Genomic DNA, 7,894 nt, shown 5'->3' with positions numbered 1-7,894 from the left:
AATATAAAAAATTGGATCCCAAAGAAAAGAAATGTATTTTCATTAGGTGCCCAAAACACTCCAAAGGGTATGTGTTCGTTAGTGGGCGTGCTAATGGAGATTTAACTGAAATTGAATTACGAGATGTTACTTTCTGAGAGAATGAGTTTCCTAATAGGGGTGAAGTTGATGAGAATATGCCACTATATGAGTTAGAGGATTTTGGTAATACTAACACTCGAACAGTTGAAATGCATAAGGAGCTGTCTTAACATCTTGAGTCGAGTGGGAGTGAGAAGCAGCCTAATAAGTCTCCTTCACAAGAATTACAATTGTGTAAGAGCAATAGAAAAAATATTCCTCGTCGTCGATTTGAGATTAAAGGAGAAGCCTTGATGGTTAGTATATAAGATGAGGACTAACCTAAAACTACAAGCGAAGCTCTATCATATCCTATGAAGAAAGAGTGGAAAAAGGCCATAGAAGAAGAAATGGAGTCAATGAAATAGAATCAAGTCTGGAAATTAGTTCATTTACCTACTGGACGTAAGGCCATTGGGAACAAAAAGGTTCTTAAGATTAAACGAAAGGTAGATGGATCAATTGAGAGATATAAAGCTTAACTAGTTGTGAAAGGGTATACTCAATAGAAGGGTATTGATTTTGAGAAAACTTTCTCCTTAGTACTAAGATTTGCCTCTATTCACTTTATCCTAGCCATAATGGTGCAATTGGATTTAGAATTGCACCAAATGAATGTTAAAACGGCATTTCTCAATAAAGAATTAGAAAAAAAAAATCTACATAGAACAACCTATAGGTTTCCTTACTGAAGGCCAAATACAAAAGGTGTGTAAGCTCAAAAAATTAATATATGACCTAAAGTAAGCATTTAGACAGTAGAATTTGGGATTTCATCAAGTAATAATATCATATAATTTTACCATGATAGATGAAGACCACTGTGTGCATGTCAAACGTTCATAAGAAAAGTTTATAATATTATCACTCTATGTGGATGATATTTTACTGATTGAAAATGTCAAGGCTACAAAAGATTAGTTGTCTTTAAATTTTATAATGAAGGACATGGGTGAAGCAAGCTATATACTTGGTATAAAAATTCATAGAGATCGTTCAAGAAAACTTGTGACTTTGTCACAAGAAATGTATATAAAAAAAATTCTTGAGTATTTTCATATGATAAATTGTAACCCAAATGATACTCCTGCAGCAAAAGGCAAAGGCTTAAGTCTCAAGATGTGTCCAAAGACTCTAGAACAAAGAGATCGAATAGCCAAAGTACCATATTCTAGTGTAGTTGAGAGCCTTATATATGCTATGATGTGTACAAGGCCTGATATATATTATGTAGTGAGTTTAGTCAGCCGATATCAGTCTAATCTAGGATCAAATTATTGGAAGATTATCAAGAGAATCTTGAGATATTTGAAAGGCACTGTGAATTATTCTCTTTGCTATCAGGAAAATGACTTATGTTTAAAGGGATTTATGGATGCTGATTGTGGTGGAGATTCAAATGAGCATAAATCTACTTTAGGTTATGCATTCTTGCTCAATAATGATGCCATCTCTTGGAGTAGTAAAAAGCAGACTTATATAGTTCTTGAGTGATAGTGGGAGTCCAGTGATTATACATTGTGATAGTCAAGCAGCTATCGCCTTTACAAAGGACCCCAATATCGCCGCAAAATAAAACACATTGATGTCAAGTACAACTTTATGAGAGACAATTGTAGCACAGAAAGAGGTAACTTTACAATACATTCCAACACGTCAAATGATAGCAGATCCACTCACCAAACCAATTGCTAGGGATGTATTTCTTGAGCATGTAAGATCTCTTGGATTAAGAAGGATATGATGTATTTTGTAAAATATGATTTATCCATGGGACTATGTCTGCATCTTCTTCTTATTATTATTTAATGGATAATGTTTGTTTAAAAAGATGTCTGAGATTACTATGGATAAGTTCCATATTTGATAAGAAAAGTACATACACATAATAATCATGTGCTAGGAATATATTATAAAAATATATCGACAGACTGAGATTGACCTTCTCACACAGGCAATCGCCTCTGATGTTTATTTTAAGACATATAGATATAAGACAGTTTTAAGCTAATATGAATTATAAATTGAAATTTAAGCTTAAAACAATTGTTGCCTTGGCAAAGAAGTTAAGATGAGGTTACTTAAATACTTTTAAAAATAATAATAATATTGTAACTGAGGTAGACGTCCCTACTGTCTAGTTAATCTATTTAAAAGCTAGATATGAGTTCTTAATTATCAAGGAAGAAAGGATATTTGAAGGACTTAGGTTGGACATTGTGGTATGTCTGAACGCAAGTCTGTATGGTAACTTTGATATTATAAGACATACACTCTTTTAAGAAAGTGAATCGATACCATAGCACGTAATTCATACCATGTGTACTAAGATGACCAAAAGAATTAGTGAGAGAATGAATCCCTGTTTCTTCACTGCGAGAGATCCTTGAGGTTTATATAACCACTAATAGCACCCCTAGGACTTTTAATTGTTTCTTGATTTTTTAATTTAGTGGAAGCTACTTTAGTATGCAACTAATGATTAAGATAATACGATCTAATGAAGCATATATGAAAAAGCTACTGAATTGAAATTGAGGGATTCAAGTTGAAAAGGAAGATTATTTTGTTTACATCCTTACTGATATTCATCGGTCGATCAATTATGTCAATTATAAAAGTTTGAGACATAATTGTGGATATAAGTAGTGTCTATGGTCTAGCATGCTCTTATATATATTAAAATTTATTTTGAGAGATTAGAGATGCTGAGATCGATGTAACAAAAAGAGTCTGGGGTACAACAATAAGATATTTTTGCTTAGGATTCGAGCTACTATTTATCTTTAACAGGTGAATAGCTATAAGAGCTCAAATATGCTTGTTGGTCGCACGATCTATTTGTCAAGTATGAATATATGGATATATAAGTAATATAGAGAGTAATACATATTTATATGGGGACAAAGTCGAGCCCATCATGTGTGAGTGAGAGATGTTAGTGTTTATGGATCCAGTTGGGCGCTCATAATGGGTCAACCTGATCTGTTTGAATTTAAATTGTGAGAGAGTTGGTCTCTCATCAAAAAATGAAAAACTATCTTTCAGTTTTATAAACATGAGAACATCATCCATTCTGGATATATGAAAAGTTTTTCATGGTAGTTAAAAGAAGAGAAGAGAGAAGAGAACTTCACTCTCTTTTGCTCTAGACTCTCTATTACTCTTTCTACACTTATCCATTTAAAGACATTTAGGTTGTGAATCAAGGTGTATTTTCCCCATGATTATACTCTGGACTAGTAACCAGTGATCCAACATCAATTCTTAGGATATTTTCTTGAAAAGTACTTGTAAGTATATACTTATTGTAAATTTTATGTTAAATTTGTTCTTCAGTTTCAAATTTAAGTTGTGTGGGAATCCTCTCTCCCAAGTCACTATGCTCATCTCCCAACCTTTGATTGTAAATGAGATATTATCTCTAAAAATTCTTAAAAATATTATAAAATGAGATATCTTCATCATTGAATTTATTCAAATATTTTTTTAAAGTGAATTAGATACACAAAATTTAAATGAGTGAAATATCAAAACAAATCATAAGAACATGCCTAAAGAAAAACCTAGATATATTAGAAGTAACATATAAACAAGAAGAAAATTTTTCAATAAAAGTCATATTATAGTAAATATTTCAAAGTTTTCTCGTAAGCCAATTCTATAAAGAAAAGTGTCTATGTCATTTCCATTTTTAAACACCATCTTTGAAAGGGTTTGTTAGAAGACAATTTTGCCCTTGACTTATTTGTATGTTGGTGAAGGCAAATGCTATGGTGCTTCAAAGGGCAATTACGCCATTTCTCATTTAAAAAAATTCTGACCATCTAATTAAGAAAGGATGGTAAGAGATGTTTTATTGACAATTTTTCGTAGCTAGTCACGATCATAGCTGGTGCGGATAATTTCTTCAAAATCCAGTGGTATTTTTAAACTTGGAATGATTGGTGTGATAATTGTTGGAAATGTTAGGAGCATTTTCAAACTCACCTTCTTCCTCATTTCTAGGTCATTTTCCAACCTACTTTGTTCCTCATTTTCCAATCCATGGTTGGGGCTTCTCCATCTTCTATTATCGAGAAGCATTTAAAAGGATGTGCTAGATTGTGGCAAGCGAACATGGGTGCTCGCCAGTGGTTGTGGAGGATATGTTATCTTCACGTTAATACTTGTCGGTGCCATGCAGTAGCAGGCACAATGTCGTGGATTCATAATTGGTCTTCTCCATTGGAGCACATCTTTCTCTCCATTTGAGCACTATTTTGGTCAGCCATTCATTCAAGGAGTACCTTCTTCAATTTTCTATCGACCACCTATTCGACAAAATTTCGAGCCCACATTCGGCCAACATTTTTCTCTAATTCTTTCATCAGATGGTAAGACTTGATCCTACATCTATCTCAGAACTACATGGGTATGAAATAAATACTTTAGTGCCATGTAAGGAGGACCCTATGATGATGCATCTTAGCATATGAAAAACTTATCAAGGTAGGAGCACCTGCATGCACTATGAGATTTTTGTTTAAAATAATATTATGCACACATATGTGTTTATGATTTCGGGAGCCTCATACTTTTTTCAGTGATGTTATCCTTATTTTAGTATAAAAACTAATATTTCAAACCTTCCTTTGCCCTATTTAAGTTCTTGCATGGATGTTGTAAATTTTTTGGCTAGCACATAATGTTTCAAATTTTTTTAGCATAAACTTTTAAAACTAATTCACTATCCTTTATTTCTTCAAACTTTCTTTTGTCTAACATAGAAAAGAACTGATTGTTCATTGGATTTTATAAAATTTAACTCAAGGAGCATAAAATTCTTCCTAGATCCTACAATATCACATGTACAATACATCATTAATTTCATCATATTTTCTTTGAATTGTCAATGACAGGAACATCTTTAGGGCCCACCTAAAACTACAGAGCACCACACCATCATGTCTCAACACTGATCTTGAGAGTGCAGGTTTTCAAATAATTATCCCAAAAACTTGAAGCAACTATTAAAATAGAACACCTAGTATACACTACTAAAGAGTTGAGACATTGATCCCAAAAACCTTAAACTTTTGCTTTGTATGTCGAGCTCATGAAATTGATCCTAGCACCTCTATTTTATTATAGAAAAAATATTATGATAGTTGTAATATTTTATTCTATATGATAGTTGTAATGTACTGTGCTAGCCAATGCTATGGAACGAGCTCTTAAACCTTAGTATATTTGTTTATTTTATAGCCATAATATATTTGCTTCTAAGACATGTTATGTAGTATATGTTACCTTTTTTTCCCGCTATGGTACTTTAATCAGCAAGCCTTATCTCATTGATTCTGAGTTTAGTTTTGTTGGTCCAGGTATGATCTAGCAAAACATGTGATGTCATTTTATGACTCGAACTCCATATGAATTCTATCTATGAGTTGGTTTAAAATTCATATCTGACTTTAAATGAAAGAGGTCTACCATTGCAACCTAAAAGCCTGATTAACAAGAAAGGATGCCTACCATTGGCAGTAAGGTAATATTGTTCCTAGATGATTGCTGATTTCAAATACTTACAGCAATGATAGGCGATACCAATATTTGAGAAAAAAAATATTATAGATGCAATTTAGACTACTCAATTCATAATTTTTATATCTATTATAGGTGGACGATAAGAAATAAAAAATGAAGGGCTTCTTTGTCCTTGTCGAAGAGGTGTGATGAAGCTTTATATTTCTAGAAAGCAACTTATAGGTGCTACTTATATCATTGCCCTTTTAGCAAGTAAGTAATTTTTTCTTCTTCCAAATATATTTTGAATTAATAGTTTATTACCCGTGTGATGATTGAAATTTTGTAGAACTATGTTGGAAGTTTTGTTTGATTAGATGACCATGAAGGATCCAAGGTTGCTCAGTCGAATAGTGTGATACAACAGGATCGAAGTAGGCACAATCAACTTCATGAAAAGTAGTTTATTCTTGCTTGTTGTGGATGTAATATATATCTCATTTTTTTGTTAACGTTGATGGTACTAATTTTACTTTTATGCATTCTATGTGGATAGCATATTTCATATGTATAATCTTTCAAAATATTGCTTTGGACAATGTATAAAGCTATTAGTTATGTACAAACTTTAAGAGTATTTTATCTAATAAAAAATTAGCTATTTGATAAGGTCTCATGAAAAATTCAGAGGCTAAAATTATTATGACTTGGAGGTTTTGTTTCAGAGTATTAATTATTCAGTTGGAAATTTATTGTACATGGTCCATGGCTTTTCATATATCACTTTTCGTATATCAACTTTTGATTATTTTGGGCTAATAAGCTTGATATGATTTTAATTCTTAACAGAAGAGTGTAATAGAATTCATTATTCAGTCTACCTGAAATCTTCCTTTAAGATTTAACTAAAAATCTGCATTGCATTCATAAGCGTATCATTCATGCATTATATTCCTGATACTTCTGGGTGTGTAGAGTTCTAAACCCACTCCCAAATCATTTTTACAACATTCTCAATATGCTCAATTATTTCTATATGATGGATGCGGGTCTGCAACTTTGATTAATCTATCTGTTACAGGGCGGTATCTCTTGAATGAGGCTATTATGCAGATTTATAGATATTGTTCTACTGTACCTGCTGTTCTTTATCTTAACAATTTCAAGGCTTATAGGAAGACTCCCAAGAACCTATCCTAATCATGTTGATAAATGGAATGGGTTTGCAACAAACTAATGACTTGAAATTTGATCTTAACTGAGTCCTAGCACATCCTAATCGCAAACCAATTTCTTTTGTTATTTTATCCTTTTCACATTTTTTTCATGTTCTAGATACAACTGCTATCAAACAAAATAAATCTCACTTTCAAGAAATTTCTAGGCTCAGATGTTATCACTAGTCATAAATAAAGGGTCCATACTCTCAAATTCTATAAGATTATTCATCTCTTGGGAACATATATCTTGGTGCTAAATCGGTACTATGCCAACAGATCTGTTACAAATACACTTCAGAAGGTTACATTAATTATGCTTTCAGAAAAAATATCCAAAATCGATCTATATTTACTCACTTTATGAACACAAGTCAGCCACTTTTCTTCTCCTTTCTTGTCTAGTAATATATAACTAAATGATCAGAATAAATATAATTCTTGCGATTACAAGACTGAAGAACTCTAACCAAAACTGACAAACTCTGTTCAGCTATTGATGAAGCTAGTGAAGATATAAAAGATGACCAAAAAATATATTTTATTTAAATTATAAATAATGGAAGATTAAAAAAAATCATAATAAATTGTAAAGTTGACAACACCTCAACCATAAACTACTGTTATATGCCATCAATGTGTGGAACAGACAATGGATGTAAACTACCTGAAGTCCACTAGCACATGCTAGTACCAAATACTCCATCATCGTATAGAAGATAAGACTCCTTCTAGTACTCTCATTTGCTGTGTGCACACAAAAAAACTAGTGATGGTAAGAGATGCTTTCCAATTTTTTGACTAAATGCTTCAGCAAAGAATAACTAGTGAGGGTAAAAAATGCTTTTCAATTTTCCAACTAAATGCTTCAGCAAAGAATGATCGGTGGACAACATAATACTATTTGCAATATTGTCAATATACAATACTATTACTCAAGAAGTTTTGTTTATAAATAATAATAAAAAAAAATAAATAGTATTTTTGCAAACAATACTTGCAAAATGAATCGTAAACAAAATGAACCATATATACAGCACCAATAGCAG

This window comes from Elaeis guineensis, chromosome 9 (genome assembly GCF_000442705.2).
Source record: "Elaeis guineensis isolate ETL-2024a chromosome 9, EG11, whole genome shotgun sequence".
Taxonomy (NCBI): domain Eukaryota; kingdom Viridiplantae; phylum Streptophyta; class Magnoliopsida; order Arecales; family Arecaceae; genus Elaeis; species Elaeis guineensis.
Note: the sequence above shows the minus strand (reverse complement) of the source record.